Here is a 26810-nt window from a genome sequence, read left to right as displayed (position 1 = left end):
CGTTCGCATGATGATATCATTCACACATACAGGTGTAGCATAATTAAAAAACATGGTTGAAACTATAAGGTAATGGAATTAAAAGATGTTCCATTAAAATCTGATCCGCAAACAAGCCATTTGAGAGATAAATGGGACGTGCAGCTACGAGGAGTCTCTAACATCACTATAAAACATGTCCTAGTTAGAAGAGATGTATTTCACATGTAAAATAACGATTAAGTCCCCTTCTAATTGGGCTTATATTTTACTCATGGCCTGCTTTAGGAAATTTTGAACGTTAGCGTTGTCAACACTGGAGTGGCGGTAGTTGTTCGGAACCGACGGGTACTAACTACTTGTGAAGGCGTTGCACTTTAGTAATCACGCAGCACTGCTATGATGCGGAACGTACTATCGCTGTGAGAGCGTCTTACAAGCTGGGTGATACTGTGACCATTGCGCAAAGATTATTTCGACAGCTAAGACTTCATGGACGTGTCCCGTCTGCTCATACAATTACAACGTGGGAGCGTAACTTTCGACAAACTGGTTCAGCTTTGAAAAAGAAGCCTTCAGGTGTCGCTCGTGCGGAACGTACCCCAGAGAACATTTCAGCTGCTCGAGTTGTCATCTAGAGGGGGCCTTGCCGCTCCATAAGACAACACGCATCTGCACTAGAGATTGGACAACGAAGCAAACAAAGAAATGCTTCCACACTTCGCCCGAAAGCCAATGCTAACGCCCTTTCCGACGTCAGATGAATCGCACTGTTTGTACATTACGACAACGACTGCATTTTTTTCCGCTTTTCCTCGATAGACTTTATACACCCTCCACTGTTAGTGCTGCCACGTGCCATCTGTAAGGGGTGATTGCATGTTGACATCGAACATAGGCGGTTGTCACCTTAATGTGACTGGACTCTGTATTTACTATATACTCGGCCGGCCGGAGTGGCCGAGCGGTTCTAAGCGCTACAGTCTGGAACCGCGAGACCGCTACGGTCACAGGTTCGAATCCTGCCTCGGGCATGGATGTGTGTGATGGTCTTAGGTTAGTTAGGTTTAAGTAGTTCTAAGTTCTAGGGGACTGATGACCTCAGAAGTTAAGTCCCATAGTGCTCAGAGCCATTTGATTTTTTTACTATATACTCGTAGCTGCTAAAGGACGTGTTCCACGTGATGAACTCGTATTTCTGTCCAATACTACAGTCGTCTCTGAACTGAGTATCGAATTTTTTCAAAAATTCCCAGCTCATCTCGTAAATCTTGACAAGATTGTGAAATCCGCTGTTCTGGTTCTAGTACTTCTCTTTTGAGGTAACCCCATACAAATGAAAGAAAGGAAGTCCAGTGGATTGAGGTTAGGTGATCTCGGAGGCCAAGTAACAGCCCAACACATTTTGGACCATATTGGTGCTTAAGTCTTACATCAGCAGCAAAATGTGCTGGTTTAAAACCACGCACGAAACCACATTCCCCGGTCACAGAGCACGGGTGACACGTGAGCCCCAATTGGATGGAGCCTTAATCGACAGGTTTACATTTAAGGTACTTTGTTCTAAGCAGGACAATATTTCATTTTGGAGGCTTGTAACCACACGTTCGCAATACGGATCCGTGTTAACTGGAATGTTATTGCTTTTGCTATCGTATACTTCCACAAGTTTCAGTTTTCACTATTAGTTATAATACACTTTGTACAGTGGAACAGGAGCAAATCATAATTTGACACTCTATTTCGTGTTCGCTCCCCGGTCACTAAAATTTCTGTCATTATATCCGAACGAGTCACTTCCAGTTCGAAAACAGGCTGCCATCGTCTATTACTCTGGATAATGGCACGGGATGGCCGTAATGTGGGTCGACAGTAAATTTGGAAGCTCGCGAGACAAACCCGATTAATGAAGCACTGTAGTACATGTAACGAGAGCCGAATAACTCGAGTGTGGTTTCTGCAATGCAGGAGCGGCGGCGGCGCTGGCTGTCGCAGTGTGGACGACGAGGAGGGAAGCGCAGAAGCACTAGGAAGCCCGCGCCCGGGGTCGATCGCACTAGTGTGTTGTGCTTCCGTGGTGGGCTATCGACGGCGGCGGCGGCGGCGGCGGCGGCGGCGGCCAGACTGACGTGGCAACGCCGCGCGCAACGTGCCAACCTGCGCGCCCACCTCGGCGTCATCCTCGCTTTCAGCGGCCGGCCGCAGTCGCCAGCTGGCTGCAGCGTGCCCGCCGCGCGAGGAGCCTCCGGCCGCGCACACTTGCCAATACCGCATTCGATAGCGTATCACCTCGATAATATGAAAACTAGAGTATCGATACCAGCGCTGTCGCATCGCATTGATACGAAAGGACTTATTTGGAATAAAAGACAAAATTTGGAAATTGTGATATGTTTTAATGTAACGGTTTGAGTGTAAAATAGAATATAAAAAGTAATGATTAGAGGACAAATATTCACATTTTCAAAAACAAAATACAGACCCTGAAATAAAGTTTACGCTTCCCACACGTGTCATTACTACACTGCATCGTGACTATTTTTACTTTAAGACAGTACTCATTTACAATAAATTTTCTTAGACAAAATTACTTATTTCGGAAATAAAGCAAAATATGAGATTCGTACTAAATTCGGATGAACAACTCGAGTATATCTGTCTGTATAACTGTCTGGTATAGACTATATTGCTTAAATATAATACATTTTTTTCGATAGAATGCACATACTACCTAATTTTTTTGCTGTACTGGTGTTTCTCGTGTGCTTTATAGATTGTGCAGACATTTTAATTCTCGCTGAATTAGTACCGTAAGGTTATTATTTTCGACAACACCATTCGATACGTCTGATAAAGATTCTGTGATATTTCTTTCGCTATTACCAAATTATCAAATGCGTGACATCGACACCAATGCCACAGATATCGAAAAAAAGGACCGATGCTTACTCATATCAATCATATCGGCACGTCCCTATCCCGGCGTGAATATTACCGATCTCGTGTCGACTGATTTAGACGCTGACGCGTATAATAGATTCCACTCAGTTCTCACAATTTCGACGTAATGTCTGTTGTTAAAACAACAAAAACACAAAACAGGCGCTAAACCTTAGTTTATTACTCACGAAGGAAGAAGGGAGGAAGATTATAATGAAGGTTATAATCCAGAATGCTCTATTTTCAACATTTACGCAAATAGTATACTACGTACTCCTCAGCTTTTCATACGTATGTTTGTTAAAACGTGTATTGACTGCGGCTAGTATTGTCAACTTTCACGGTGCATTCTTCTGTCGTCTTTTGTTTGTGCTGTGGTGGCTGTATTCAGTTGTTCTCGTTCGATCGTTTCTTTGTTGTGCGTTTGACGGTGATGGCGTGAGTAGGAGGGGGGGGGGGTGCACGTACAGGTAGTAATATTGTTTTTTATCGCGAGATTTTTTAAACATTATTTTGAAAGCGATGAGGGAGGCTCCATTAGCATGGCTTAGTTCTATATCTCAGTTTCTTTGTTTCGCTGGCTAATGTGATCAGTGAACTGTTACTCGTATCAATTTGATCATTTATTAATCAGCTAGCGACCTGCCCGGGCTTCGTACTAGTAGGACTAAGTTTCCAGGGCCCGACGACTTGTCTGGTGTACCGGTATTAAATTATATACACAAACCTGCCTTGTGGATCAGTCTGTCTATTACTGTAAACCGTATCAAAATCCCCACTGCAGTTCCTGAGATTAGTTTTCATGCATCGAAAAACGTGGCTGTGAACTTTGATTTATAATATGTATAGTTATATATAGAGTCTGGTGAAGCTTCGCTGCTCTATGGAGTTGCGGTCGCTGTTTACTGCTTTTCCTGCTGCAGACCGCCAGCTCGTAGATCCCAACATTGCCACGCGATGTCGTCTCATACGCCAGTTAAATATAGAACTGATTATAATATATAATTACTCATCATTACTGTAATTGTATACACAAACCACCATCGTGAATCACTCTACCTATTACTGGAAACCGTATCGAAATCCTTACAGCAGTGTCTGAGAGTAGCCTTCACATACAGACAGAAAAACAGTCTGGGGACTTTCATTTATAATATACATAGATTTAGCGACAAAGGAACGGCAGAAGATACATAAAATGATGATTTATTGACGGAGTTGGCGACCGGTATGTTCTTCATATTCTGTCCGATCTACAAAAGAAAATAAAAGAACAGCGCTGGGGAATGCGTAACGGCACTTTTTTGACCCGCGGCTGTACATCAGCAGCCATAGCGGCCTCAGTGCATGTTGCTGTGAGCAACGCCAGGCCCAGAAGAAGCGATTTCACAAACACAGCCGGCGTCCTTGGGCGTAGCTTTCCAGGCCGCATCAGTTATCGGAGAGGACATTGGCCGAGGTCAGCTCGCTGAGACCACGTGAGTTCTCGCCCGCCGCTCACACTGGGCAAAACAAACTCCTGCCTATGTTTCTGTGAAGGATTCTGGCCTTGGAACTAACAACTTCCTCGTGCCTTCAAATTCCCCTTCGTCCGCCACACTGCAGACACGTAAAAGGTTTCGATCGTTCTGTACGTGACTAAGGAATTTATTACTTATTTCTGGTTATGAACCATATGACACTGCAACAGTATGTGAACTAGGGAACTGTCTGAGGAGCACAAGATTGTAATACTTTATTAGAAGACTCAACGAAATCGGAATAGTTCCTTCGTTCGCGTAAGTTAAGAACGATAACAACCTCCCTTGTGATTTTGGTACTGCGGATGGTACCAGTAAAAAATGGCTAACGTATTAAATTAAAACTTTAAAGGTACGTATAGTGTGTGCCCTACAGGAAACCGATAAGCATTTGGAACACTACTCCTGAACTCCATTACCTGTCACTCCTTGTGTGTATCACTGTTGTCAAATTAGACCACACGTAGTACCCAGAAATGCAGATTATCCTTTTAAAAACTTGACATCAGCGTTCTGTTGAGAGAAGTCAGCAACTCGTAATCTTTTGGTTACTGTTGCTAAACCCCGATTCTCGACCGGGCTGCAGATTTTCTCCGCTCGGAAATGTGTGTGTGTTGCCCTCATCATCATTTCATCATCATAGACGCGCGGATCACCGATGTGGCGTCAAATAAAAAGACCTCCCCCAGGCGGCCAAACATCCCAGACGGAGGCTCTCAGTCAATAATGCCATACCCACATTTCAATTCTTTTTTATTTTTATTTTTTGTATAGAGAAAGTTGGAAAGAGAGATATATACATTGTTACGTTTGTAGTACGTTTACCCACGACACCAAGTGACAACATTAACGCAGTGAATCTTAAATTTTCCTGGCGTACTATATACTCGATGATGTTTCTGGTGTGCAACAGGTCCTCTTTTTCTACTGTGCCCGACATTTCATCCGCGTACCAGTCACACATCTTCGACAGCTCAGGTGAAGATACCTGGTCGGTGCGCAGACAAAATATTGTGCATGATAAAAAAAAAAAAAAAAACGACGTTTGGCTGCACTCCCGAAACATTATCAACATAAGTGCTGGCTGGAAACGCACGAGTTCGAATACCAATAATGTAAGAATTTCGCTTTTGATTGAGAAGTAATTCTCCTTTCATATGTGAATACCAGTTTTTACTTAAGAAGTACTTTTCATAATTCATTAATATTTTTTTATCTTCAGTAGTGACATATCTGAGCACAGATGACAACTTTATTCAAGAGTTATCTGCATTGTCTGAGTACTTGACTTTACGATTCCTTTGTAAAGGGCATGGTCTATTTCCTTCTCCATCCTTCCCCACTCAGAGCTTGCGCTCCGTCCCTGAATGACCTCGTTGTCGATGAGACAAACTCCAAATCCTTCTTCCTCGACTTTGCGAATCACACGTACTTAAAGGTTTGACTAATATAGTATAGTAATAATAATATAGTTAGCGATCTCTGCTGCATCTCATGGCGTTGATTTGTACGATAATCGACTGAATAAGTAAAACGTAAGTGAAAGCAAAGCGGAATAGGTCAGCCCGTCAATGTCTGGGTAGCAATCGAGTTCTGAAATGATACAGCAGAGCTGTCTACCTGGCGTGCTCCATTAAAATCACAGAGAGCCTATTTTATTACATGTAGTACCACAGAAATGAGGGAGAGCAATAAGCGGATCCGGATTATGGAATATCTTCCCATTCCCTTTTCTCGAAGATCTCTAACGTATTGTCCCGATACTCACAGCCGCTGCTTCTGTGCTTCTGTCAAAAAAGAGGCCGCAGAGACCAGAATGTGCAAAATGGTTCAAATGGCTCTGAGCACTATGGGACTCAACTGCTGAGGTCATTAGTCCCCTAGAACTTAGAACTAGTTAAACCTAACTAACCCAAGGACATCACAAACATCCATGCCCGAGGCAGGATTCGAACCTGCGACCGTAGCGGTCTTGCGGTTCCAGACTGCAGCGCCTTTAACCGCACGGCCACTTCGGCCGGCCCCAGAATGTGCAACAATAACTTCGACCGGGACAGTGGCCTTAATGTTAGTGGTACATGGAAGCGTGCCTTTGAGTTTGAGAGGCTACATGAAAATTTGCCCAGCTATTTACGATCCAGCATGAGCCACTAGTATTATAGACACTGACAGTCAGTTGTTGCTGACGAAGGCGGTCGAGATCATAGTCGAAAGCTAGAGTTTTTGTGCTAAACTGACGCAGCAAGAGCACCAGGACTATTTATGCAACTTTCTTCAAACGTTCAGCTGAATGTCCATTCCACATCAGTGAAAGTACCAGCCTGGTTAGCGGGGCGTGTTGACGCGTCGCTTCCGGGACTCGCGGAGGCTGGCCTGTCCTGACTCGGTTAAAATCCAGCTCGCGGATTACTGACGAGGGCTAAAGAGCCGGCCAGCCTGGATGTGGTTTTTAGACGGTTTCCCACATCCCGTTAGGCGAATACCGGACTGATAGACAGGTCCCGCTTCGGTTACTCGTAACGCAGACAGTTAGAACACGTTCTCACACTTGCATAGACAGATAGGCTACACATATTCCGCCCTGGAGGGTGAATTATAAACGGATGACCTTAGATGTGTAGTCTCTTCAAATCCTTAATCAGCAGCTCAGATGAAGTGTTAATATGTACTCAATATCGAATTAATCAGCATAAGAAGACTAATGAGTAGTGTAAGAGGACCGCCACCAACATGAGTTTTATTACCCAGTATAATGAATCATCCTCTTCCAACAACACTTTTTTTTATAGAGATAACCGATACCATGTATACTATCGATTCTTGCATAGGTTAAAATGATCTCAGCTGTTTCACTAAATCAATTCATATGATTTTGTATACGATGTATTATATTTCAGGCTAAAATGTGTAAAAAGAAATTAATGCCTTACAATCGATATGTACTAAAAGTTAAAATTATTCTTCTTTTAAAAATATTTGAAATTACGAAATTTCGAGCATACTTCAAATTCATATTATTAATTGCGCAATCAAACGCTAATTATTAAATTTGTTTCTGGGTTTATTTATGAAATAATGATATAATTTGGTAAAGAGTCTTCTCCTGTCGAAAAAGTTTGCAAACTCTTTTGCTCTGTAAACTCTTTGAAAATTGTGAGTACCGCAGAATGTAGGTAGCCTCAGATGGAAGTAGACGTTTTTATAAGTTTGTCACCAACAATGTTATTATTGGTTTTTTGAATGTGGAAATTACAAAGTTGGTGTGCTTTAGAAGAATGGGATAAAATAAAAACATATTCATAGCAACAGGCAATTCTTCATCAGTTATTTCGTCTTCAAGAACCCGCAACGTTAAAATCAAAATTTTCAGCAACAAGAATGTACCCCTAGTCACAACAAGATTTTGAGGCAGCATCAACAGCCACAACAACGAGATAATTAAGATAAGTGCAAACGTTCTTCTTTTGTAATCTTACTCCTCTCGAAGCTTTCAAAATTTTTGCAAAGAATGAGAACTTTAATGGTGATGGGTGGGAGGGTAAGATTACACCAAGGCGAATATTCCTGCAAAATATTTTCATCGGAGGAGGGGCGAGGAGGAACGTGGGCGGATTACTGCAACGTCGACAGTGAAGCTAATTAGCTCATCTTACAAACTGCTCTTGTGAAACGGTCTTCCGGTTACAATGCAATACAGGGCTCCATCGTATCGTGGACTAACAAGGCTGGTACCCTGTTCAGGTACCTGATACAGATCAATGCTGGCGGTCTTGCCTGTCGAGCTTAGCACATTCCTCATCTCATTTTGCGAAAGGGTTCGCAGTCTTATCACTACACTCGTGTTATCAATAACTCCCTGATATCTTTAATTAACTATAGAGTATAATGAAATGTGTATTGTCATTTTATGGGAAGATTATTTTCATATCGTAAACCGATTATAAATGAGTCTTCGCGTTTCTTCTACATCTACAGCCATACTCCGGAAACCAGACGGTAGTTCGCACTTTAACGCATACTAGGTATTCTTCCCACTCCATTCACGTATATGCACGGGAGGAATGATTGCATAAATATCACTGTACGCACTATGATTAGTTTGTCGTCGAGGTCCCTATGGGAGCGATATGTAGAGGGCTCTAGAGTAGTCCTAAATTTCTCACTTAACGTTGATTCTGTAAGTGGGCATACGCTGGACAGTTAGTATCTTCCGTCAAGCGTCTGTTAATTCGCATTTTACAGCATTTCTATGACGCTCTCCAGTGACAATAAACCTGTGAGCGCTTGTCTCATACTTTCAGTATCCATTGTTAGGTTGGTTCGGAATGGGCCCCACATTGCTGAGTGATATTATAGGATTGGTAACCCACGACTGGTCCTCTATTATTGACCCACATCATGTCGGCACGATAAGTTACATACAGGAATTTTATGAGTTGTCTAGCTCTTATAGTAATTCATTGATATAGGCACAAGATACGATGTTTTACCTTTTTGAAGTGTGAAATTTGACATTTCTCCCCAAATTTCCAATCTTAGCACCACTCCGAAATCTTATCAAGATCTGATAAGACTTCTGTGCAGTGAGTTTCAGAAAGATAGCAACAACTCTTAGGCTACTGTCAATATTGTATGCTTTTAAAAAAATCCGAGAAAACGTAGTATCCTATGGCTACAACATTAGCAAGTCCCCACTGGAATCGGTCAACTTTTCTCGGCGCACCTCATCACGTCAAAGTTGCAAATCAAGTTAATCTATGAAAGTTTCAGCTTAACATATACCCTTCTCGAATTCTTCGAAAGGTATTGAAAGTAATGCTGGATATGGCAGCGACTACGTAGGTGTCTTTGACGTATAACAGACGCAAATGCCGTTTTCCGTGGGACAAAGGTTTTGTTGAGCAGCTGGAAGGGTATCTAATCTGAGTGTTGTCGTAAAGCGTACACGGTTATGATTTGGAAGAAGGTTGATGACCTCGCCCAGTACCGGCAAACGGGCGTTGCCGACTGATCTATAATAAAGCTAAACACTCGCCGCTGTTAAGTGGACATCGAGCCAACATGTTTCACCGCCTCGACCCAAGCATTTCCGTAATTGTAGAACACCTTATTCGATCTCAGCCTTCATAGTTGAGTGTCAGCGTAGGTGGCTACCGTGCCGAGGACGTAGGTTCGATTTGCAGCATTTCGATGGATTTTGACTTGGTGGGAGGACTGGTACAGGGTGTACCCAACTTCGTGACGCCAGTTGAGGAGCTGACCCAGTAGTAGCGGCTTCACGGTATGAAAAGTCAGCAAAACGGCCGGGAGGGTGGCGTGCTGATCACATACGTACGTATGTCGCCGCAAGGCACCCTCGGAGCTCACACGAATGACACCTACCAGGATAAAAGCGGAATTCGTTAACAACTAACACAGGAAGGCGGGTAAAAATCTGACACACATGCGAGACTTTCGCTGCTAATTAAAGCTACATCTATACTCTGTAAATGAGTTCGTGACAGGGTTTAATTTTTATTTTATCACATTTTACGAGAACTTTCCGTTATACTCGCGACGGAAGAGTGAGGAGGATAGATGGTAAAATGCCTCCTTGTTTCTGGTTAGAGTGAATCCTAAGCAAGGCGATACACATGTGACTGAAAAATATTCGAACGATACGATCTGAAAACAGATTCTTGGAATTTTCCAAGTAGGTCTTTGCGATATATTAGGTGTCTTTCTCGAGTGTCTGTCAATCATGATTTCCCCAAATTTCTGCTGCAATCACCGGCGAGTCAAATAAGTTCTGGGGCTATCCACTATGACGTATATTTGTAAACTCAACGTCCCTGCTAGGCCAATCTGACAGAGAATGTAGATTGTCTCTTACAAGAAACCTCAATTTCCAATTAGCCTAAGAATTAACTGCAGTTTGCCGGTTGATTTACGTACGACTGAGCTTACGCCTCAGTCCAACATTATAATTGTATGAGTTGTTACTCCCAGGTATTTGGAGTGACACGAGTCGGAGAAATGTAACGAAGAAGCACTCACCCAGATTTAGAGCCAAAGATCTGCTTCGGCATTCTGTAACCACAACTATAAATTTTCACCGCATTACGATGTCAAATACATGAATTCGGTTTAGTTTTCTCCATTCTCGTGGAATGTCTGCAGCGATACTACTTTTCCTGTATTTTCGATACGATCTTTATACAAGGTATGAGCTTGTACACGGAAAAGTATGTTTTCCGATTTGGCTATATAATCTTGAAGTGTGTATAAAAACACATATTGTTCTATTAGTTTGAAATTTTTATTTCGTATTCATCGTGGATAAAGCGTTGGAAGGGCATTGTTGGCAATCCCTTGAAAGTACTCTACAAATTCTGCGAATTATCCTTCTTCGTATGTCTCCACCAATATCTACATCTACGTTTATACTCCCCAAGTGACACTGCTGTGTATGGCGGAGGATACTTTATGCACCACTGTCACTTCCCTGCACTCCTGTTCCAGCCGCGAATAGTTCGCGGGGAGAATGATCGTCTGTAAGCCTCCGTGTGGGCTTGAATCTCTCTAATTTTATCTTCATGGTCTTTTCTCGAGATATACGTAGAAGGAGCCACTGAATATTTGTTGTCTCTTTTAGGAACGTACGCTCTCGGAACTTTAACAATAAACCGCAGCGTATTGCAGAACGCCTCTTCGGCAGCGTGTGCCACTGGAGTTCATTGATCATCTGAGCGACGCTTTCGAGCTTACAATGAACCTATGACGAAATGAACAAATAACGAAACGCGCTTCTCTTCTTTGGATCTTCTCTATTTTCTTTATCAATTCTATCTGGTACTGATTCCATACCGACGAACTGTATTCAAGTACTGGTCGAACGAGTCTTTTGTAAGCCATTTACTTTGTTGATGAGCTACATTTCCTGAGAATTCTTCCAAAGAATGTGAGTCTGGCATCTACCTCACCCACATTTAATTTTATGTGATGATTCCATTTCAAATCGCTTCGTACGCATACTCCTAGATATTTTATGGAAGTAATTGCTTCCAATGTTCTGCACTTGTCTAATCGTACGGGTCTTTTTGTCTACGTATGCACAATACGTTGAATTTTTTATGCTGAGGATCAACTGGCACCAGGCGTCGATCCTCTACATGTCTTCCTGCATTTCGCTACAATTTTCTGCAACTTCTCTGAATACAACAGCATCATCTGCGAAAAGCGTCATAGAACTTACGACGTTTCGTACTAGGTCATTTATATACGAGTATATTGTGAAAAGTACTTGTCCAATAATACTCTCCTGGGGCTCGCTCGAAGTCAGTTTGGTATCTGAATTCTTCTCTCCCTTCAGAATGAGGTGCTGGGTTCTGTTTGCTAGAAAGTGTTCAATCCAGTGATACAGTTGGTCTGATATCCCTTACGCTCGCATTTTGTTCATTGTCTTCCACTCGAGACCACCGTATGTGACTGTGGAGTCGCCGGCCGAAGTGGCCGTGCGGTTAAAGGCGCTGCAGTCTGGAACCGCAAGACCGCTACGGTCGCAGGTTCGAATCCTGCCTCGGGCATGGATGTTCGTGATGTCCTTAGGTTAGTTAGGTTTAACTAGTTCTAAGTTCTAGGGGACTAATGACCTCAGCAGTTGAGTCCCATAGTGCTCAGAGCCATTTGAACCATTTTTTTGACTGTGGAGTCCTTGTCGTAAAGCAGTTTGAACTAACGATACGAGTGTCAAACATTTCAGCTCCGGTCAGGATTCATTAGCTTCACACTGCGCCATCATCCCATTACACGCCTCAGAGTTCTTAATTTGCATCTGAGAAAATTCCGCTATTAGAAACGCATCTTACTAGAAAGAGGAAAAACCGGTGTTGTTCTATTTCTTGTCTCTTTCCGGTTTCACTGTCCAGAGGAAATATTTCGGCCCTAATGACCTTGTTAGACATTGCTTTACCAAGAACCTACATTCATTGGATGCACACTCTGCGACTAGAAGTATCCAGATACCCCCAAAAACATACATTTTTCATATTAGGTGCATTGTGCTGCCACCTACTGCCAGGTACTCCATATCAGCGGCCTCAACAGTCATTAGACATCGAGAGAGCGGCATGAGGCGCTCCGCGTAACCCACGGACTTGGAACGTGGTCAGGTGGTTGGGTGTCACTTGTGTCATACGTCTGTGCCCGAGATTCCCACACTAAGAAACATCTCTAGGTCCACTGTTTCCGACGTGATAGTGAAGTGGAAACGTGAAGGGACACGTACAGCACAAAAGTGTACAGGCTGACAGAGACCGCCGACAGTTGAAGAAGGTAGTAATGTGTAATAGGCAGACATCTGTCCAGACCATCACACAGGAATTCCAAACTGCATCACGATCCACGGCAAGTAATATGACAGTTAGGCGGGAGGTGAGAAAACTTGAATTTTATGGTCGAGCGGCTGTTCATAAGCCACACATCACGCCGGTAAATGCCAAACGACGCCTCGCTTGGTGTAAGGGGCGTAAGCATTGGATGATTGAACAGTGGAAAAACGTTGTGTGGAGTAACGAATCACGGTACACAATGTGGCGATACGATGGCAGGGTGTGGGTAAGGTGAATGCCCTGTGAACGTCATCTGCCAGCGTGTGTAGAGGCAACACTAAAATTCGGAGGCAGTGGTGTTATGGTGTGGTCGTGTTTTTCATGGAGGGGGCTTGCACCCCTTATTGTTTTGCTTGGTACTATCACAGCACACGCCTACACTGATGTTTTAAGCACCGTCTTGCTCCCCACTGTTGAAGAGCAATTCGGGGATGGCGACTGCATCTTTCAACACGATCGAGCACCTGTTCGTAATGCACGGCCTGTGGTGGAGTGGTTACACGACAATAACCTCCCTGTAATGGACTGGCTGCACAGAGTCTTAACCTGAATCCTATAGAACACCTTTGGGATGTTTTGGAGCGCCGACTTCGTGACAGACCTCACCGACCGACATCGATACCTCTCCTCAGTGCAGCACTCCATGAAGAATGGGCTGCAATTCCCCAAGAAACCCAGCACCTGATTGAACGTATGCATGCGAGAGTGGAAGCTGTCATCACGCCTAAGGGTGGGCCAACATCATATTGAATTCCAGCATTACCGATGGAGGGCGCCACGAACTTGTAAGTCATCTTCAGCGAGGTGTCCGGATACTTTTGATCACATAGTGTATAACGCTAGAATATACAGGGAGGAGAGACGTAGGGGCGGGGATAAAGGAAATTTCTGTGCGCTCTTGCAAGTCGTTGAGTTTTATGGAAATTTAAGACGATCAGTCTATATTTCACAACATCTGTACAAATCATTTTGTCAAATCAATAGTTGTTAGTTTCTTCGAGCACCCAACATGGCTTGTATGTGGAATAGTTTATAAAAGGCTGATAAGATACGAAACAGGACTATTCACGCACAAACCGATAACAAATTCCCTCAGTGACTGTCACCATCTTGGTTCTTAAATACTAATTTCTTTCAAGAACCTACTTTTTTGACGCTGTAAAAAGGTAATAAATGCTAAGAGATCGGAAAAAAGTGAGAGATCGTGCGAACTATTGTAAGTATTGATAAATTCATTTAATGAACAAATGTTTATAGAAGCGAAGTATATCTTCCATGTAACAAACACTTAAGGACAAGCAACAGAATTGAAAACGCATTTACTATAAACTAAAGGGAAAAATGAGTAATAATGCTACTCATTACTTGGTAGGATGATAACAATATCTTAACGTTTTAAAAGGATACTGCTAAAATTGAAAACAAGCAAAATAACATGTTCAATACATGAATTAAAAGCCGACGGTAAGAAGAAAGAATTTTTTACCAACCTGCTACTAAACAAGGGAGACATCAATATAGGCACAACTCATCACATGTGTGAGAGCTAAGATTCGGAAACTTTGCGAAGTACATTTTACAGCAAATATATAGATTGTTGTGTTAACATAAATAGTTACGGTAATAAAAAGTGGCATTTAATAGAAATAGATTAAGGAAAAAGGATACTTAGGAAACCACTGAGTAACTCAGTGTTATCGTTAGGATACTTTTTCTGCTGGAGTCCATAGACGGGTTTTCTTTAATTTCATTGCATCGCCTCAGACATATACTCACATGTTTCCAGCAACTATTTGCCTAAAGTGATGAAAACACAGCGAATTCCTTTCGAAACCCATTTTGAATTTAATCAGTGGTCCGTTTTTTATGGTATCGACATCAAAGTGGTTTTCAACTCTATTCTTTCTGGAATACTACTAATACGACAGTAAGTAAAAATGTGTAGTGGGACACTTCCGAGGTTATGTACTAAAGGAAAACAAGCGACCACAGACCTACAAAAGTAGATGGATAGTTAGTTCATTGTTAAATATGTGAACCAGAGACAATGAAAATTGCAAATCTGAATTTAAGTAGCTGATAGTATGATTGGAACAACAAAAAATCTGAGCTCCTTACGTTCTGTATCTATATCCACACTCTACGAATCATTATGAAGAGTGTGGCAGAGATTACTATCTCTTTTTTCATTCACTGATGGAAAGTGGAATGAATGTCTGCTTGTACAATCACGATAAAAAGTATCTGGCCGGAATCGCAACAGTGGATGTACCTCCTACGTGCTCGGATTTGTGGGACGTGAACGGTGTGAATGTTGTTGTGTATATATTATGTGCAAAGACAATTTGGAAAACGAGACACTCTTGATTGTTGATTAGTGCTTTGCCTCTCCCCTGGAAAAGAAGCCCATTGTGTGGCTGTAAAACGAATATATTAAGTGTCTCTTGTTGATAAATTGTATTTTGCCCTTTGTGATAGACGCATTTGGAAATTTCTGCCTCCTATTGGTGTTTTCCTACGAAAGAGGACCATGAAAGCTATAATCATTAGATTGAGTCTTCTAGTAAATTTCGCAAGTTTCGTCAAGTTGTTTTAGTGAGTTTTCCTGTGAGTAACAGACAAGGAAATTCATCGTGACAATTCGGGACGTAGCGACGCATGCATCTTGTATTATCAACAGCCATTCCTAAGAGTTGCACACAACAGCGATCCACTCTAAAGGAGTCGGAAAGATTGTTTCGAACAGGCGCATACATACTGTACAGTAGTTACTACTTGTTAAAGCGTTTACCGATATTGCCTGTATACCAAGCAGGATCATTCCAGCTTTAATTATAATGCTAAGTACATATTCTTCAGGAGTTTGGTCGGTTATTAGTTTGTACGTGAACCGTACTTACTCTACATGTCCACTACACAAATCAAATGATTTTATCTTCGTCTGAGAAATGAGACAACCATCCCTTTTACCATCTTAGTGAACGTGTTGCTTATCCTGCTGGGCTATTTTGCCTATTCTATCGCCTACCCCATTCTTACAGGCTAAGCGGGTATAGCAGCTGTCCCCTGAAATCAGACAATGTTTTTACAAGAAGTGTGCAAGCTGGAGCAGGGGAAGAACACGGCGACCGTGACGCTATATGCTGTACCAGCAGAAGGCGGTCGACGCAAAACAGGTTTCTCAGCGCGTGCCGCCACGGATGCTGTAAAAACTATCCTCATAGGCTGAATCGAGCTACGGCTGCTGAGCTCCTCTTGTCAGTGGCTTATCCTGACACCATTGTGACATGCTGATGTAATTCTGCTACAATTATTAGCGACAAACTGAGCGGGATTATGCCTTTCAAGCAGTATGTATAGCCACAACAGATTGCTTTCCGAACATCGACATAACGAGCAAGCGTCAAACTTATATCAGCGATACGAAACCGTATTAATATTTGTGAGGTTCCCCATTCAGTTGCGAATGTGACTATATTGCATTATTTGAGACTTCCATTAATAACTCGAAAAAAAAGATTGTATGCGCAACAGGAAATTCACCTGCGCGACAGTATGCTGAAATATCTTTCGCTACATGCGTACAATAAGAATTGCGTCTTACCTGTCTGTGCAAATGAATCGATTCTACGGTATATGCCAATCTTGGCTATGCTATCTTAAATCACTATTATGATTAGGGAATATCTACATCTATATCTATACTCCGCAAGCCACCTTACGGAATGTGGCGGAGACTACTTTGTGTGTCACTATTCCAGTCGTGTATGGTTAGTGGGGAGAACATTTGCTGGTAATCCTACGTGTGGGCTCGAATATCTCTAATTTTATGGTTCAGATGGTTCAAATGGCTCTGAGCACTATGGGACTTAACATCCGAGGTCATCAATGTGGTGTCACCGCTAGACACCACACTTGCTAGGTGGTAGCCTTTAAATCGGCCGCGGTCCGGTAGTATACGTCGGACCCGCGTGTCGCCACTATCAGTGATTGCAGACCGAGCGCCGCCACACGGCAGGTCTAGAGAGACTTCCTAGCACTCGCCCCAGTTGAACAGCCGACTTTGCTAGCGATGGTTCCCTGACAAATTACGTTCTCATTTGCCGAGACGATAGTTAGCATAGCCTTCAGCTACGTCATTTACTGCGACCTAGCAAGGCGGCATTATCCTTTGCTATTTATCTTGTGATACTTGTACCGTCAGACCGATGTTCACCAATTATGGTACGTACTTTTTTTACTAGACTCAACTCATTTAACTGTTCCAGACCTCACGCCAGCCTGCGTGAGCTTAAGCGCGTCCCTTTCGGCTATCTCATAGTGGCTTGGCTGTCTTGCCAAGTCACAACAATCAGTCCCCTAGACTTAGAACTACCTAAACCTAACTAACCTAAGGACATCACACACATCCATGCCCGAGGCAGGATTCGAACCTACGACCGTAGCAGCAGCACTGGTGTTGGCTGAGCAGCTCTGTAATGCATTCGTGCTTATTAAATGAAACTGAAACGAAACGCGCTGCTCTTCCGTTTCTTCTATCACTCCTCTCTAGTGCGGACCCCGGACTGACGAGCAGTATTCAGGTATTAGTTGATCGAGGGTTTTGTAAGCTACCTCCTTTCTTGATGGACTACTTTTCCTGAGGATTCTTCCAATGACTATCTGTCTGGCATCAGCCTTATCTGCCATTGGTTTTGTGTGGTCATTCCACTTTAAATCGTTCCGCACGCATGCTCGTAGATATTTTATTGAAGTAAATGCTTCCAGTGATTGTTCTGCAACCGTGTAATCACACAATATCTACGTCTAAATCTATATAGATACACTGCATTCCACAGTACGGCTCGTGGCGGAGGGTATCCCGTACAGTACCACTACTAGTCATTTCCGTTCCTGTTACATTCGCAAATAGAGCGAGGGAAAACGACTCTCTATACGCCTAACGATGAGCCATAATTACTCGTATCTTAACTTCTTGGTCCTTACGCGCAATGTATGTTGGAGGCAGTAGAATCGTTTTGAAGTCAGTTTCAAATGACTGTTCTCTAAATTTTCTCAATAGTGTTCCTCGAAAAGAATGTCGCCTTCCCTCCAAGGATTACCATTTGAGTTCCCGAAGCATCTCCGTGACACATGTTGCTTAAACCTACCAATAACAAATCCAATAGCCCGCCTCTAAATTGCTTCGATGTCTTCCTTTAATCTGATCTGTTATGGATCCCAAACATTCTAGCAGTACTCAAAAATAGATTGCACTATCGTCCTATTTGCGGTAGCTGTTACAGATCAACCACACTTTCAAAGAGTTCTCCCAATAAACCGGAGGCGACCACTCGCCTTCCCTACCACATTCCATGCCATACCGCTTTGCAGCATTACGCCCAGATATTTAAGACTCTACCATTATGGGTTTGTTTTTCTTACTCATTCGCATGAATTTCGATTTTTTTATATTTGGAGCTAGCTGCCATTAATCATACCAACAAACAATTTTGTCTTTGTCACTTTGTATCCTCCTACACACTCAACTTCGACAACTTACCGTACACCACAGCATCTTTAGCAAACAACCGCAGCTTGCTGCCCAAAATGTCTTTGTACACGTAATACGTCAATTTTTTTATTGAGTTACTTCGGCCGTTGTTCATGAGGACAAGGCTAATAAGTTGGGAGTAAGAAAACATTGTTTTCTAAGACGGTCTGGTCGCATCAGCCTCCGCCAGTGCATCCGTTGCTGTTGATAAACCGTATTTATTCGTTGACTCCCTGCAGCAAGCGTCGGTCCTCTGCTTGTCTTTTTGCATTTCTCTACAATTTACTACCTCTGCGACTCCTCTGAATACAACAGTATCATTGCTACATCTACCATCAATTGTACGTGATATTAAGTTTGACTAACGTTAACGTTTAATGATTTACATGGTGGACTAAACTGGATTACTTTGGCAGTTGTTCGAATGGTCAAGAACGGTACGGAGCGGATTACAGCTTTGGAAATGTCTTCCTCGAAATGTCGTCGCTAACAAGCCTTTAATGGTGTCTGAGACTGTGTGGTCATATTCTGCCTCCGTTAGTACATTTATTTTTGATAAGCCATTGTGTACTCGTTCAGTTCCTACTCCAAACGTCGATCCTCTGCAAGTCTGCCTGCATTTCGCTACGATTTTCTATCAATGCGACGTCTCTGTGTACAACAGTGTCATCCGCGAAAAGCCTCATGGAACTTCCTAAATCTCTACTAGGTCATTAATATAAAAATGAAAAGTAATTGACCTATAACACTTCCTCGAGGAAGGCTCGAAGTTACGAAGACTTCTCTCCGTTGTGAATGACGTGCTGTTTTGTGTTTGCTAGAAACTCTTCAGTCCTGAGACAGTTTTAATATTCGGTACCCTCGTATTTTGTTCATTAGGTAGCAGTGTGGAACTGTATGGAATTCCTTCCGGAAGTCAAAGAAAATGGCGTCTACCTGGGTGCCTCCGTCTACTGCTTTCTGGGTCTTGTGGACGAATTTTGCGAGCTGGTTTCCGCACGGTCGTCGCTTTCGGTACTCATGTTGGTTCCTGCAGAGGAGATTTCCGGTGTTCAGAGATGTCACAATACGCGAGCACAAATCGTGTTCCAGGCCTATAGTTTGTGCGTCTGTTCGATGAACCTTCTTGGAAAGGAGAACAACCTGAACTTTTTTCCCAATCATTATGTGCTCTTCGCTCCAAAGGCGACCTTACACATACTCAGTGTAGGTCTAGTTGCCTTCTCTTCTGCTAAGGGACTTTAATTGCTTTTCTATCCCACGGACACTTGTTCCGATATGTCATTTAGTCGTTCGTGCAGAGATTTAAGGGAGGTGCTACAGTGTGATCTTCCTGTCTGAAACGAGTTTGTAAAAAGGACATGATTATGTTGGCGTCTACGTATTTACGAAAAGAAAACTTGCGGATTGTACTAGTGAAGGAAACAGCTGACATATATACGATATGGCGAAAGATAGGAAAATGTATTGTTGTACAGGGGCACGTTTACTTTATGAGAACACTGAATTCGTGTTTGTCGCAAAAGTTTCGCAACTTCCTGAAACCCCTTGCTTTCCAAACGTGCACTGAGGAAAAAACGTACTCTCTCATTTCTGTTCAGGTATCAATCTTAAGGCTGTTTGGCGTAGTTCTCCACTAACGTCACTTCCCAGCTATCTTCCTCTTTTGAGCAAAATCGTTTCACTCTGCATCAGCGACGATTTGCCTGCTGGTGGAGACCACAATTAGCCACATAAACTTAAAAAAAACTTTAATTCGTGGTTTTTACAGTTTTAAGGGAACTATGCCCGTATTCAGATCGCTTAAACTGTGTTTATTACATGATCAATGCAATAAATCGTGACTTACTGTATGCTCCAATGATCGATATATTGCCCTATTTTAGCCGTATATATTTTTGCGATACCTCAGGAAATGCCTAATGTCATGTCACTGACACTGTTAAGAGTAGTATTAAATGTTATTCATGTGCCACATTCGAATACAGAGCGTGTGCATGGTGGCTGCCTTTAGGAATTCCGTGGTAGCGCTCAAACATACGTACACGGAAGACGCTTGTTATGGTTAAGAAGTTTATTTAAAAAGAATTACTCTTTCACAAGCCGGCATTTGACCCACGGTCGCAATGCAGGCTGGGTAATGCGGAAAGTAATTAAAAACATCATAAAGCCATTGGGCGCAATTTCCATAGAAATCATCCACAAATGTAATCGTTTGAAAATTGGCGTAGTTGCCTGAAACTGGTAATGGTAATGACATAAAAGGTTTTTTGAAGGATATGAGGCTGTTTTCTATCTTCCACAGCAATATCGTTGACATTAGTCTGTTGTAGAATTATTAAATATGTTTTATGCTCAAGCACAGCAATTTGTCGGATCAGAAATCCTGAAGTGATTGAAAGTCAAGATCAGGATGGGGACACAGTATTGCTTTGCTGAGACGGTCCCACTGGAGTTGGTTTACCGCTACCTATAAGTGAATTGTGTGTAGATAAAACATGATTCTTCTAAAAAGGATCACGTCCACATCTGGCAGTTAGTGAAGACAGCGGACACTGGCTTACAGTCTAGTGGTCAATGCGTGCCGACCACGTTCTGGTTGTGAAGCAGTCTTCTACCTCCAGAATTCGTACTGGCTGCCTCCAGCTCATGTAGCACCGTGTTGGAGCCTATTAGTGACACGACAATGGAGGCGTGAAGTTCCTTAAAGGCTGGTATTTCCACAATTATTTACGCTCGGTGAAAAAGAAAGCTGCTACGCAAGCTGTGTACATACACAGATCATTTTCTATTCACATTCGTTGGATTTCCATTATGTTTATAAAATCATTCTGTACCTGTGTTCGCTGTTTTCAATTAATTACTGTAATGAAAGATAAACATAGAACCCTACATGTAACTAACCCCGTTTATGAATGGATTTGTGCAACAATACGGTAATTAGATGAGATCGTCAACGCGGATAGTTGTAACTATTCTGAATCACGCCCTCAGCAACTGAAAAATCACTATGACGCTGTAATCACACTCTAAGTGTCGTCGGACTTTATAATGTGGTTCGTTATGTCCATAGTAAAGGAATGAACACTGGATATCTTGCAGCATTAGGGCGATGCCAGAACCCTTCTGCCCAAAATAATCGAAACGCGTATGATGACACTACACAGATGCTGTTCAGCTGTTGAGATGTTGTCACATTTAGTTCCATTTCGCAATTATCTTTTAAATTTTCGTCTCAGGAGCCTATATTATTTTGTACCGGCCATCCGCAGGCAGGTTATAAAGTGGGAAGAGCAAAAATGATGGCGGAAAAATTTTTCATCACCTATACTTTGGAGGCAACGGTCTTGCCGCAGTGGATACACCGGTTCCCGTCAGATCACCGAAGTTAAGCACTGTCGGGTGTGGCCGGCACTTGGATGGGTGACCATCCGGGCCGCCATGTGCTGTTGCCATTTTTCGGGGTGCACTCAGCCTCGTGATGCCAATTGAGGAGCTACTCGACCGAATATTAGAGGCTCCGGTCAAAGAAAACCATCGTAACGACCGGGAGAGCGGTGTGCTGACCACACGCCCCTCCTATCCGCATCCTTGTTTGAGGATGACACGGCGGTGGGATGGTCCCGATGGGCCACTTGTGGCCTGAAGACGGAGTGATTTATATTTTGGAGAGTGCTGCTGGTGGGAAATCACTTGAATATTTCTAGGGCAAGGAAAATATGTGCCAGTTTGAGACTGATACCCTTTCAGTGAACTTGAATCGTCATTTGTTTCATTTCCATTGCTTCCATCAATTTCATGCCAGAGGATTCAATTCATTTGTGTCAAGACATTTATTAATGGGCATTGATGCAGTGTGAATCGATCCTTTGCCTTAATGAAACCTTCACCTTAATGACGGCTTGACCTCTGTTGGACACTTTCAATAAGATGTCTGAATGTCTGTGGAGGAACGGCAGCCCAATCTTCCCCAAGAGCCGAAACTACAAAAGTAATTATGTTGGACGCTGGGTCTGGAGCGAAGTGGACGTTGTTACTCATCCTAAAGCTGTTCCATTAGGTTGAGGTAGGGAATCCTGACAAGCCAGTCCATTTCAATAACGATATTGTCCGCAAATCATTCCCTCACAGATACTGCTCCGAACTGCTCTTGTGTTACATGCAGTACACGATGCTGTAAAATTTGTGCGTATCCTTTCACATTTAACGTTTTATTAAGCGCAACAAGGGACCACATCCTAATAAAGAAAGATGCAATCATATCATAACTCTACCTTCCCCTTACCACATTTTTGGCACTGCACGTGACGGGAGGTAACGTTCTCCAGGTATCCGCCAAACCCAAACCCTTCCATGTGATTGCCACAGAATATAGCGTGATTTGTCACTCTAAAACACTCATTTCGAGTCATCCACTGTCTTGGGGCGTCCCTTAAGTGTCCCTTAACACTGACTACAGAAATGTGTGGGTTATGAGGAGCTGTTCGACCATTGAACCCCATTCTTTTCAAGTCGTCGTGTTGGCTGGACTGCTAGTAGCAGTTGATTTCTTCCGCTGTATTTTTACAACCGCCCTCAGCTATGCTCGACGGTCCCTGTCGGTCAGTGGATGACGTCTGCCTAGTAACACTTCAGTCATATCACAAGGAGTCGACTTGGAAACCTTTAGAAAAGCTGAAGCGCCCCTGATAGATATGTTTTCCGGTGCCAAAAGTGACCAGTCCACATTCGGAGTCACTTCGCTCCCCTGACCGAACCAGTCTGCTGTTACTGCCTCACTACTGACAACGTAACCCCCCCCCCCCCCCCGCCTCCTTTTATACTTGTGAGTCCACCTTTCGTGACATACAGTGGCCAATCGTCCATTACAGAGGGGTGTCTGTATACTTTTTTCGTTAGGGTAAGCTGGGATCGCCCATCATATCCGTTTTCCTCGTGGTCCTACTCCAGTACAGAGAACCTTCTATGTTTGTTTCTAGAAAATAATAGAAAGGAACAGTGGCAATGGTAATTCGGATCGAGCCTGGAGACATATTCGTAGAGCCTAATCGTTAAGGCGACTGTTCGCAAACTGCAGGAAATCTGTGGTGTCCCACAGGTTTTCATCATTCACGACTTATTCATCACATTAGATTTCGGTAATTTTGAGCGCTGCATCACTGATATCGTGTCATGTCATTGCATCTTCAAAATCATCTCCTCTACCTCTCTTCATTTCAGGTCAGTGAATTCAGCTCAGCTTGAAAAATTCCATATCATCGTATTATGCGATAATGCCTTAGATTAAATCACAAACCTCTGTGTAATGTCCAAAGTGCTGAGAGCTTGTAACACTTTTGTTGATGCTCTGTTCGTCAGGCTGCCCTTGGTACCGTTCAAGAGGAGCAGTGTATGTGCGGCATCGAGATTAATTTCTGTCATCGTCACACGACCACAAGACTCTATCATAAAATGGAAAATTACAGCTAAGACACACCATTCGTAGTCCGCAAAGTTGTCCAGTGGCTGTAAACAAAGTATATCTTCTCGACTTATCCTACTGAACTTCTAGTGAATTTCTCAGCCAAGAACGAAGTAATGCTTTTATATTTTTGCAGGAGAAAGGATGGCCCCTGAGATTTAGTAGAGATATGTGACTTCATATGAGAGTGTTGACTTTCGCGGCGTATAATACTGACGTAATCTTCTCGGGCTTCCATTCGAGCTGCTGCATTGAAGGTGACATTCATTGAAACGTTGCGGAATTTCGACGCAGTTGTCTAGATGGAAGCTCCAGAAGATTTCTTGAACTACCATATTATTAAATTCGGATGACTGAGGTACAAGATAGGAAATCTGCAGTGCAATTGCCAGCCGGGGATGCCCACGATACAAGACGATAGTTCTTCCACACCACCAAGTGATCAGACGTACACGTTTGCCACGCTTATTTTGATGCTCGGAGATGAGATGGATGCCGATGGTGTACGACTCTACTCCCTCCACGTAGCGCGTGTATTGCAAGCAGAATGGTTCCTATGCGACAGAGCATGGCACACGTCCAGGCCTTTTCTGCTTCCGTCCACGTTTACGTATGACGTTGCGTGTTTGTTTGCCGTGCAGCCTCAAGGTTCAAGCGAAACAACTGAGGCGACGTAGGTCAATACTTCTACGCGGAAGCGTATAGCCACCTATGATGCGTCTTATCTCACGTCGCAAATCACGATAAGCAAACAAATTGCCGCTAGCAAGTTTATAAGACTTTGCTCATTCCCTAAATCTTTTTCCAGTTTCACAACACTTTATCACACTAATAACATAAATAAAGGCAACACTCATTCCGTCGCAGTTTCTTATATCGTAAGATATCTCATTTAGATTTCATGCTTCTAAGTTCCATCATCGTTTGTTCTTATAGAAAATCGTATTTTACCAACATCAGCTGCTATGAAAAAAAACGTTTATCATTGCTGACAGAGCCGGCCGGAGTGGCCGAGCGGTTCTATGCGCTACAGTCTGAAACCGCGCGACCACTGCGGTCGCAGGTTCGAATCCTGCCTCGGACGTGGATGTGTGTGATGTCCTTAGGTTAGTTAGGTTTAAGTAGTTCTAAGTTCTAGGGGACTGATGACCACAACAGTTAAGTCCCATAGTGCTCAGAGCCATTTGAACCATTGCTGACAGATTCGAATACCAGAAATTATTATCAAGAACAGAAGGTTCTTAATTTACAATGTTGGGAGGGGGCATATGGGATACACACATGATGTTATGACTTTCAACAACATTCTACACAACATCAAAACGTGAACCGAACGTTGTAAACTGATACATAAAATCTAAACATTGTTCAGAAGATCCATTGTCATCAATAATACAACAATATAACTTCACCAAGTCTGAATATTTGTAAAGTGACAGAAAACGTATCTATTAGATGACTGAACTATGACTGAGTCGTTCGCACATCTAAAAGCTACGTGTTCTAACGCTTTATAAGTTGGGTGTGACAGTTTGTGGGGATATGTAATGGAATGATCACAAGGGCTGAAACGTAGTTAGCCGGCCGAAGTGGCCGCGCGGTTCTGGCGCTGCAGTCTGGAACCGCGAGACCGCTACGGTCGCAGGTTCGAATCCTGCCTCGGGCACGGATGTGTGTGACGTCCTTAGGTTGGTTAGGTTTAAGTAGTTCTAAGTTCTAGGGGACTGATGACCTAAGCAGTTAAGTCCCATAGTGCTCAGAGCCATTTGAACCATTTGAAACGTAGTTAAAGCTGATTGCTGACGTCGCTTCGTTGGTAAGAAACTGGAGGAATGCTGTCTGTTTACAAAGAAGATTTCTTGCTAAACACTCATGCTATCCGTCGTAGAATATTGCTCGAGTGTTTAGAACTCGTACGAATTGGAACGGCAGCATGACTAGTCACAGGTTTATTTTACCCACTGAAGAGCTTCATGGATATGATGAAAAATCTTAATTGGTAGAAGTTTGAACGTCTCACAGGTTACGAAATTTTATCGCAGTTCCGAACATTTTTGACATTAAGCGTGGAAATCATATCTCTGGGTAACACATGAAAATTTGTGCCGGGCCTGGACTCGAACCCCAGTTTCCCGCTTATCGCGAGCGGTCGGCTTAACCAAGCGGCTATCCGTGCACACTTCAAAAAAAATGTTCAAATGTATGTGAAATCTTATGGGGCTTAACTGCTAAGGTCATCAGTCCCTAAGCTTACACACTACGTAACCTAAATTATCCTAAGGACAAACACACACACACACACACACACACACACACACACACACACACACACACCCATGCCCGAGGGAAAACTCGAACCTCCGCCGGAATCAGCCGCGCAGCCTGTGACTACAGCGCCTTAGACCGCTCGGCTAATCCCGCTCGTGCACACTTCCAGGACTGATCCAAACATCCTTATGCCACAGTGTCTACGCCCCCATTTCTCGCAGCTTACCTGGATTCCCGCAACAGGGTTAATGAGACAACCGTGATCAACGTTAGTATAATCATCGTTTTACTCGTCTCGGCTGTAATATTTATTATTACATGCATGCATGTCTGAAGGAACAGACGTTATAAAAATAAATACGTCTTATAGAAGCTCAATACGCCGCGAAAGTCTAATTACAAAGTTCCCAGAGTCAATATTAAGTGAGGAGTCTTGGAATATGCTAAAGCCTACTACGTTTCACTCATGTAGTGATAGTAAAGATGATATTCGGCTAGTTACAAGACTAGCGGAGATATTTAGGCAGTTATTCTTCTGGCGCTCCATATGCGAATGGAACAGGAAGAAACCCTAATATGTGGTAGAAGGGTAAGTACTCTCTACCATGCATTTTAAAGTGGTTTGCAGTGCGTGGATGTCAATTTATATATTCAGAAGTTAACTAAGTTATACTGTTTTATTATTGACAACTTTTCACGTAATGCAGTGTGTCACTGAAAGTCATATATGTAGTCACACA

General features: G+C 43.0%; 1 protein-coding gene and 1 pseudogene across 1 annotated transcript in view; one reads left to right on the top strand and one right to left on the bottom strand.

Moving 5' to 3' along the window:
* LOC126469675 (monocarboxylate transporter 3) overlaps window positions 1–26810 on the bottom strand; it is a 442163-nt gene that overhangs the window by 374605 nt on the left and 40748 nt on the right. The window lies entirely within an intron of this gene.
* Window positions 21679–21796, top strand: LOC126472051 (5S ribosomal RNA; annotated as a pseudogene).

This window comes from Schistocerca serialis, chromosome 3 (genome assembly GCF_023864345.2).
Source record: "Schistocerca serialis cubense isolate TAMUIC-IGC-003099 chromosome 3, iqSchSeri2.2, whole genome shotgun sequence".
Classification (NCBI taxonomy): domain Eukaryota; kingdom Metazoa; phylum Arthropoda; class Insecta; order Orthoptera; family Acrididae; genus Schistocerca; species Schistocerca serialis.
Note: the sequence above shows the minus strand (reverse complement) of the source record. Positions and strands in the feature narration are given on the sequence as shown.